Source organism: Typha angustifolia, chromosome 1, assembly GCF_048772165.1.
Source record: "Typha angustifolia cultivar Huaian chromosome 1, ASM4877216v1, whole genome shotgun sequence".
NCBI lineage: Eukaryota > Viridiplantae > Streptophyta > Magnoliopsida > Poales > Typhaceae > Typha > Typha angustifolia.
Genome location: NC_133239.1, coordinates 9,283,053 through 9,291,415, shown reverse-complemented (window position 1 = coordinate 9,291,415; position 8,363 = coordinate 9,283,053). Strand labels below are relative to the sequence as shown.

Here is an 8,363-nt window from a genome sequence, read left to right as displayed (position 1 = left end):
ATGTGCTTGACAGCCACTAAATGAGTAGTACACTATGCATAAAAGAATTGGTAAACTTGTTGGACAGTGTAGTAGATATCTAGACATATGAGTGTCAGATACTGTGAAGCACCAACCATGCTAAGGTATTGAGAGACATCAGCTAAGAGCTCACCATCATGGCGTGAGAGTTTACCACCAAAGGTGGTAGGAGTAGTGATTCATTCAACTTCTTCTAATTTAAAGTGTTGCTAGAGATCAATAATATACTTGCTTTAAGATAAATGCAAGCTATGGATGCTCATGCGAGCTTCAATGCCAAGAAAAAAGTGTAGAGCACCGAGATCCATCATGACAAAGTGACTACCAAGATAGCAAAGTAGTTGGTTAATAATAGCAAATGAAGAGCTAGTGATGATAATGTCATTGACATAGATGAGTATAAGGAGAGCGTCGTGAGAGCTATGATAAGTGAATAAGGAGTTATCTACATTTGATCCGATGAAACCAAAGTCTAATAAAAAAAGAGCTAAGTCATTGGTACCAAGCTTGGGGAGCTTGCTTGAGACCATAAAGTGACTCATGTTATTGACGAAAGGATAGTATGGATTGACAAAATCTTGAGATTGCTGCAGGACTTCCTCGTGAAGAACACCATGCAAGAAGACGTTTTGAACATCATAAGTTGATGAATTGGCTATTGATTAGGAAGAGAAATAGATAGAACAACTCAAATGGTGATAGGTTGACAACTAGATTGAAGGTGTCACTATAGTCACAGCCAACTTGCTGTGTAAAATCTTTAGCGACTAAGCGAGCTTTGAAATGCTTAATGGAAACATCATGTCTGCACTCATTGCCAATAATATTTCAGCTGGTCAGGGTAGGAATATTTCCAAGTTCTATTTTTTATGAGAGCATTAAACTCTTATGCCATGGTTGCACATCATTGTAGGTCTTTGACAACAGAACTATAACAAGTGGGCTCTCTTGAGACACCATTGCTGAGGAAAACAAGAGTACAGTGGGTGTTTAGTTGCAAGAAAAAAGTTGGGTAAAGGTGCTAACCATGCCACGAGTAATCACGCTATGCATATGAGTAGGAGAAGATTGAACCAATGTAGAGGGAGATGATAAAGGTGGAATGTTAACTTGGGGGAATAGATTGAGCAAGTCTTCCGATTAAGTTTGGAGGACTGCCTGCTTAGAATAAGTCCTTAATTTGTGCAAACATTTAAGTGATAGAATTTTTGAAGTGGTGGTGGTCGTCATCATCATCATATGTCCTTCATGATGATAGTGTTCTCACTATGGATTTATACAAGAAGCTTTGGTGTAGAGAGTTGGGGTTGACCCAACCCATATCAGTGGCCAGAGCTTCCTTCCGTTAATTTTTATTGCTACGATGAACTGTTTGGGTAATTCATTGTTACAGAGATGAAAATATATTTTATAGTCTGTGCCAACTAGTAAATCTCCTGGCTCTAATGGTTTTCACACTGGTTTTTATAAAAATATTAGGATATTGTAGGCCCTAATCTTATTAATTATTTTATTCAGTTATAATCCTCTTCTACCTTTCTGAATCCTTGGGACACACCTATATCTCATTAATTACTAAAAAGACTAATCTAATTAAGGTTGTGAATTTTAGACCTATTTCTCTATGTAACGGTAACAATTGTATACTAGCTAAAGATGTTAGCTGATAAAATAATGCCTCTTTTGCCTCAGTTGATTAATTCTGAGCAAATTGTGTTTGTCGCCGGCAGACATATTTATGATTATATAGCTCTTGCTCATGAGGTTACTAATTATATTAATATTGATTTAGAAACAACCCACGACGGAGTTAATTGGGAGGCTGCTTTATTTGTGGATTGGATCCTAATATATTTTCTCTATCATTTGGAACAAAAGGAAGAAGGAAAGTAATAGGGAAAGAGATAATGCTTTTTATTTGTTGAATGAAAAGCACGTAGATAAGTTTTATTTTACAAAGATAATTAGCACAGACAAACAGGGATTACAAATATTCAAAGAACTAATTAAAGAATCATCGATTTACGCTACGCCAACTCACTAGATGGAGTATCCTTATACCTAGAATTGTGCTTGAATCCGGTCGATTACGTTCTTGCCAACCTGAAAGGCCTTGGCAAGAATATCATCAAAGATGAGAGGCGTCGACCCAAAGACTGCACCTGCAACAGTAATCACGCCAGGGTTCTGCCTGCTCAGAGCAACGATGGCCACGGCATTGCAGGTACAGTAGTTGTACTGGAAATGAATGAGACCTTGGGGGAAGACGAAGACATCGCCCTTGTTAAGGACCTTGGAGAAGAGCTCGTTCTCTTGGTTTGCCTGGTTCGAGGTGACAAAGCCAACGTAAAGCGAGCCTTCTAGAACCGTGAGGAGGGTTGAGACCATAGGGAGCAAAGTCTACTCGAGCAATAGAGATGCCCAATGTGTTCAGACCTCCAAGTTGGTTGATGTTAACTGCCGTGACATTAGACCCAACTTTGTTCGTCGTATTGCCAAGCTTGTCGAGACCAGAGAAGAAGAAATCTTCGGCCATGGCGTTCTTAGGATCCTTGCAAGTAAAACCATTCACAAACACTTGCGACGTCTTGTCTGCGATGAAGAAGTCCTGCAGCTGGCTACGATCAGACGCAAGTGTTTGAGAAGAGGCCAAAACCAAGAGAGCAAGGAGGAAGATGGAGGCAGCAGCCATGTCTTTCTTTCTTATCTTTCTCTAGCTAATTGAGAACAAGCAAGTATATGTTTATTGCTGCTAATCGAGTTGACGGTGGAATAAGCTGGGGAGGATTGAATTATAAGGTGGTTGTTTGACTTAGGCTTAATAATTTTACTTGGGTCTGAAATGGTCTTGCTAAAAGGTTGGTCCATGTATTAATTGGCTTAGAATAAGTCCTTTTTAAAGTGTGTGTTAAGTGACAGAATGTTTGAAGTGGTCATCATAATCATCATACTTGATATTTTGGACGAATTTTATGCATATATGTTTTAATATTGCATACTTATTAGATGGGAAAAATTTCAACTAACACCCTTTATTTTAGTGGTTTTGTGATTAATTACTATCTGTCTTTGAACTATTTGTAATTTCACCTTTTCTTTTTGCCTATATATCTAGCACACCCTTAGTTAACTTAATCAATCTATAACGGAATGGTATGATATTTTGTTAGGGCATTAAGTTTACCTTTTATAATATCAAAAGTACACTTATCTTTATTCTTTATATATATTTTCCATTAATTTCTAAAATATCATTTTCTAGAGTACCACTCTAGAAAATTATAAACAGTTAGATTATAAGTAAATCAAAGAGACGAGTCTGAGTCACCAAATTACTAAAGCATAGGGTGTTATTTAAAAATTTCTCTATCACTTGCTGACTTGCTGACTTGCACGTAGACCTGACCAACCCCGGAAGCCCGCTCATTTGGCCCGCCCATTTTGCTACAGTGAAAACCAACGAAAACTTTGTGCATTGTACCGTTTGACAATACTTTTAGACACCTCTCCTATTATGGATTAGCCCGACATGTACAGTACTATCTTTATCGTTTAATTTTTTTTTAATATATTACTTTTTTAAAAAAGAGGGAAGGTGAGCAATATTTTTAAAAAATGCTAACGGTAAAAAAATATTCTAAAAATAGCTAAAAAATTCTAAAAATTAGTCAAATAAGACCTCCATTTTTTACCATTTTACCCTTTTAACAGAAATAAACAACTAGTTTATAGGAGCCCGGCCCAGCCCAGCCCGGCCAGCCCAATCTCTCATGGGCTAACGGGTAGCAGGCTACACTATTCTATCCCAGTTCGAACTCAGCCCAGCTCGTCCTGCTCACAAATGGGCTAGTGAACACAGTGGCTAGCCCGATTAGTTCGATAGGCCCGACCCGAACCCAACTCGGCCCGTCCGATGATTACGTCTACTTGCAACTATAGTTATCAGAACCGGATCGGACTAGATAGTTAGACTAATGAACCGACTACCAAACCGATTCAGTTTTGTGATCGGGCCGGATAAATAATCAACCAGGTAAAAACTAACAAACCCAGCGATTAAACTAATGACCTATGGAATTCGGCTGTTTTTTGACGAATCGACTGGGTCAAGTATTTTTGCAAAATTACCTAATCATTCTTAATATTTTATTATTTTATTCTATATCCAAATGGTATTTTAGTCCTTTAATTTTGAAAATATTTAGTTGATAACATATTTGTGTTATTGAATTAGTTTTTTCTGTCGGTGCATATATACCCTTAAAAAGGTACTTATTTGCTTATGTGTTAATCTAAAGCTCATATTTACATGTATATTGTTCAAAATACATAGTTTTTGTATGTATATATTTTAAAATCCTTAGTATTTCTCTTAGCTAATTATATCTTATCTTTTTTTATTAAATAACTTGATTTGAAAAGTAATAACGAGAGTATCTATATAAATAACATATATTTTGAGAGATATACATACAGTTATACTATTTTTATAAATATATTTTTATTTTTAAAATTATGTAGAACTATCTATATATTATTTAAACATTTTTAAAAAACTAGCAATCCGACCTCTGATGGGTCACTATCCGGTTCGGTTCAGATAACTATGCTTGCAACTGCAGTTGAAATATCTTAATGGAACTCTAATGTTAACTTATTTGCTTCACATTGGGCCTTGGCTGCTAAATTTGAATATCAAATAATGGCTTACATCACATAGACTAGAGTTTGGAAGTCCCATTGGTTGAGTTTGGATCAACAAAGACTCTTGTTTTAGATTCATATTTCAATTTTTCTCAGGATATTCCTTAAATCCAGCGTTCACATATGGATACAGAGTCTTAGAAATATTTCAACCCATATTCCACAATACTCAAATATATAATCAGATTGGCTCAGATTTCATCTTATCCCATGTCCCCTAAGAGCAAGCATCTCCAATGCTCCAAATATGGAGTAAAAAATATAGCAAGAGCCCAGTACACTCCATCGAGATTTTTAAACTAAGACTAATATTTAATAGTTTTAGAAGTAATTTTAAATTACTAATTTTTTAATTAAACGTATCGAAATTATATTATATAAAATAAATATCAAAATAAGCATTACATGTCATTAACTAAAAATATTAAAATTACATTACATAAAATAAGCAGAAATTAATATTCATAATATAAACAATAGATGTTTAATAGTCTAGTAAGTCATTTTAAGCTTTGAAATTTACTGATTGAAACAGAGGCATGGGAATGAATGAATATAATTAACGTAATTTTTATTTGATGTAATTCATATTTGATATATTTCATATCTGATGTATTTTAATATTTAATATTTACATTGAAAAATAATGTTGAGTAATTATATTTTAGGACAAATAATTTATTAGACTTATTTTTATAAATAATAAAAATTTTAAAATTTAAGTTAATTTAAAAATAATTTAATATTAGACTCATTTTAAAGGTCTCTATAAGACCTTTCCAATAGTATAATTTTTATTAAAAACCGATTAGTAAAACTAATTATATAATCAATTTAACTAACTAAATTACTTAATAAAGGATACAGATAGAATTAAAATTATTAAATACAATAATTATTAGGCAAATTTTGTATTTTTAAAAAGCAAAAAGGACAAATAAAGCCAAGTTCCATTTTTTTGGTCGGGCTCCTAATGTTGCTAGCTCCAAATTTGGAGCTAGCATTGGAGTCCGATTGGAGCTCCATCGGACTCCAAATTAGCCCGGTTGGAGTTGCTCTAATAAGTGGGACTTTTGCAAGGTTTAATTAAGTTATTTACTTATTCTATGTAAACTATCAATACATAAGAATGTACTCAATGATATTATTGTTAATATATGAGATTTTCGCAAAGTGTAGAAGTATAAAGTATGAGAAGGTATTGTGTGTTAATTTATTATTATTAGAGAATAATTTCAAAATTTTAAGAATTGACTTCCCATGTCAGCATCTCCAATTGGGCTCTGAACCTCTACATTTGGAGCCCAGTTAAGCTTTAATTGGGCTTTAAATTTGGAGCCCGATGTAGTGGGGCTCCAAATCTGAAGCCTAACCAATGGATTTGAAGCCCAACTCTAAATCACTGCTCAATATTTTAAAATTCTAATTTTATCTTAATTTAATAATTTAAATTTCGCTTGTGTCATTTATTTAATATTCTAATTGTCAAAATTAAGTATATAATTAGTTTCACATTATAATAAAAATAGTATTGTTGGAAATGTCCCGATAAGATATTTAAAATAAGTCTAATATTAAATTATTTTTAAGTTATTTAAAATTATGCAATAAATATTTTTTCTTATTTTTTATTTAAAATCGGAGTGTCTTAAAATTATTCCGATTATAACTCAAAATTATCTTCCAATGTAACACATCAAACATAAATTATGTTAAATAATTTTAATGCATTAAGGAATGACATATAATACTTAGCTCAATACTTATTTTATGTAATATAATTTTAATTATTTTAATTAGAAAATTAGTAACTTAAAATTACTTTTCAAACTATTGAATATTAGTCTTATTTTAAAAATCTCGATGAATGTTTTCTAAACATATATTTTTTATTAAAAAATAATAAGATTAAAAGAACCTATTAATCGATTTAAAATATAATATATATATTATATTAATTAATTAATATAGAGTCCGGTGTAGTGGAGTGCACCAAGGTCTTGGCTTTATGTTTAGAGCCCAAAAGCTTCAAATATAGAGCCTGACATTGAAGATGCTCATGTGAGTGTTTGGTTGTTGAAAAGTGGAAAAAAATATAACTCATTTTAAAAAAAAAATTTACTTTTAATATTTGGTTACAAAAAATAAAATAAAAAAGTTATTTTTTATACACTAAAAAATCTTAGGGTTTTTTTTGACTTTTTTTCTTAAAAACAGAGAGTTACTTTACTAAAGCTAGTCACTTTATTAAATTTCACTTCCAGAAATCAAACACATCTTAATTATTAGATATTATAAACATATATTCTTCATAGATACTTCTCATCCAAGTCATTAAGATCTAGTAATGATATTAATTATTATATAAAATTATTGAGCTCGTCCTAGCTAGAAACAAAGACTTACAATGTGACATGACATTAGACCATTATAACTGTGAATTTGTGATAATATAGAATTCCAAAAGAGACAATAATAATATGTAAATCACGATGTTTGTAAGACTTTAAAAATTATATTGGTTTGTGGAATCCTAGGAAAGGGAAAGGAATAAAAAATTAGAGTATGAAAATTCTATTAATGGTTGTGAAATACTAGAAAAGGGAAAGGAATAAAAAACTAGAGTATGAAAATTCTATTAATGGTTGTGGAATGCTACAGCTTATGCTAAAATATAATAAAATTTAAAGAAAAATGATAATCTCTTCTTGAACTATCTCATAATCGATCTAAATTTATATCTTCTACTTTTAAAAGTATTATGGAACAAGAACTAAGTTTTATTAGATTTTATTCTACGATATGTAATTTTATTTATTTATTCAATTTATTATAAAAGAGTGTGATGTAATATAACAATATTGAGTATTACATCAACGAATCCTCCTTCTCTTATTAGATATCACAATACATAAAAGTATTTTATTAATCGCTCTAATCTAAAGCAATGTGTTATAACATATTTATTGTCACTCTTTGTATTTAGAAATTCTTAAAGGCCATAAAATATTTTAAGCCCATGAGAAACCATTTTTGGGCTACAAGGCCCAAGTATAAATAATGCCTCATTAGAGCAACCTAAGCATAATAATAATTATTATAATAAAAAACTTTAACAAGAAAAAGAACGAGATTTACCTTTAGAGCATAAGAATGACTAAGTCTACTATACCGAGCAACCCAGTTAGCAGCTCTATTACACCTCTTTATAGAGCATACAAATAGTTCCTATCAGATTTTATAGTTATTTAACATAGATTCTTGTGCTAAGAGGTTTATTTGAATTATAGTATGAATTATCTCTAAAATATATTATCATGAGTACATATTTATTCCTATTTAATGCTTTGTTTGTCTATCTTATCATATGTGTGTACGTGGCACATAGAGGTGCACGTTACACGTGGCTAATGAAGAGTGTTACAAAATTGAACTAGACAAAGATAATTGAACTAGCCCTCCCAAGAAATGAGTTATAATAAGTCCAATTTATACATAGAGCACTATGATTGAAAATTCACTACATTTGAAAAAAAAACTCCTTCAAAGATTTTGTACAACCCAAGTATTAAGCTACAATGGGTATTTATTAAAAAACTCGTAAATATAAATGTAATTCAGTATATTATTATAAAAGT

At 31.6% G+C, this 8,363-nt stretch overlaps 1 pseudogene; it reads right to left on the bottom strand.

Moving 5' to 3' along the window:
- Positions 1-2,082: 2,082 nt before the first annotated feature.
- On the bottom strand, positions 2,083-2,713 carry LOC140764114 (putative germin-like protein 2-1; annotated as a pseudogene).
- Positions 2,714-8,363: the final 5,650 nt, after the last annotated feature.